A 2150-nucleotide genomic window follows, 5' to 3' on the forward strand; every position below is an offset into this window, starting at 1 on the left:
TAATATAAAAACTCAATTAAAAGAAAAAAATATAGAGACCTAATTACAAATTTAGTAAAATTATAGAGACAAACAAAGTAATTAAACATTATTATTAGTATTAGAATTAATACTTGCATTTGAAATTACATTCTCATCTCAATTTGGTCTTTAAAATTTCAATTTACTCAATTTAATCTCTTAACTTAGCATTCATGATTTATATTAGTCTCTAATCTTATTTTTATCATAAAACTGTTAACGACAAACTGAGATGAACTTATAATTATCATATTAGACTTTTTAACAAATATCTGAAGTGACAATTAGATTTTTTTTTTTTTTTAACTTCAATTTGCTCCTTGCGATGCATTTAAAACCCTAATCCGGATTTAACCTAAAGGTTTGAAAGACTTGTTAGGGAATAAATTACGACAAAACAATTGCCACAGTAGATCGCTGTTAGAAATAAGTCCAGTGTGATAGGTATCCACTTATCTCAGTACGTCATTAACTGTTTTATGATAGAAATAAAATTAGAGACTAATATGAATCCGAGATGCTATGTTGGAGAACCAACTTGAATAAATTAAAACTTTAAGGATCGATTGAATCGCGAGTGTAACTTTAAAGAGTAATTTGAGTATTAATTTTGTTAGAGTAAATAAACACAAATACACATAGAAGAATTTGAAGAGGACAAAAATATACATTAAAATTTGTAACTATTAAATACATTAGTGAGAGCGTGAATACTAAATATCCAACTCTGTTTCTAAATAATTAAATAACAAATTTTAAATTCTAAATTCTTAACTACAACTTTTAATCTCAAAACTTCTAACCTTTAATCTTAATCCAAAATCTTAAACTCTAAACACAAAATCTTATTTCATAAACAACAAATTTCAAAGAGTCATGCTACATATTTAAATATTTTTTTTTATAACTAAGTTAGTCCAAATATAATAAAAATCAGTTTCATTAATAAGAGTGTAAATACACACTCCAACTACGTGAACGTTCTCACGTTCTCACATTTCTTCGCATTTCTCCTCCTTTATCTCTGCATTCCTTCTCATAGTCGTTCTTTTATTTTTGTTGTTGCTGTTGCATTTTTTTCTTTTTCTCCTCCTCTTCCGGGTGATTTTGCAGCATTATGTGTTTTTTCTTCTTCTTTTTTGATTTTTTTTGTTTTTATTCTTGTTAAGAGAGTAAACCAGAAGAATAATGAGAAGGTAAAACAAGAAGAATATGATGATAATGATGAAGAAAAATGAGGAGGAGGAGGAGTTTTGAGTTTGGTGCATTCTGAATTTGAATTCCGGTGCATTATGGATTTAAATAAAGTGTACTTTTGGTATGAACTTGTTTTTAATTGAATTTGTTTGTGTATAGTCATCATTAAGTAATTTCGGTGCATTTTGGATTTAAATAAGGTACACTTTTAGTCTAAATTTGTTTGTGTGTCGTTATCATTAAAGAATTTCGGTACATTCTGGATTTGAACTATTATACATATAAAAAGAAGACAACGATGATGGCAATAACGATAGCAATGATGATAATAATGATGATGGAGGAAGAGAATGAAAAGGAAGCAGAAAATTAAAGAAATTCAAATGAGAAAAGAAAAAGGAAGAGGAGGAGGAGATAGAAGTGGTGGTGTAGTGGTGATGACAACGACGATAACGAAATAGAAAGATGATAAAACAAGAAGAGGAGGAGGAGGAGAAGAAGATGATGATGATGATGATGACAATGAAGAAGAATAAGAAGGACGAGTAGGAGTTTTGAATTATCATTAAGTAATTTTGGTATATTATAGTTTGAACTTGCTTTGAAATGAGTTTGTTTTTGTGTCGTCATCATTAAGAAATTTCGGTGCATTCTAGATCTGAACTGTTATACATATAAGAAGAAGACGATGATGACAATAACGATAACGATGATAATAATGATAATGGAGGAGGAGGAAAAAAATGAAGGAGGAGATCGAAAAGATTCATATGAGAAAAGAAAGAGGAGGAGATAGAGGTGATGACATGGTGGTAGTGACAACAACAATAATAAAAAAGAAATATAAAAAAAAAGGAAAAGAAAAAGAAAAAGTAACAACACCATCAGAGATGAAAAGAAAAAAAAAAAACACAAAAGAATTAATGTAAAAA

Source organism: Arachis ipaensis, chromosome B05 (assembly GCF_000816755.2).
Source record: "Arachis ipaensis cultivar K30076 chromosome B05, Araip1.1, whole genome shotgun sequence".
NCBI lineage: Eukaryota > Viridiplantae > Streptophyta > Magnoliopsida > Fabales > Fabaceae > Arachis > Arachis ipaensis.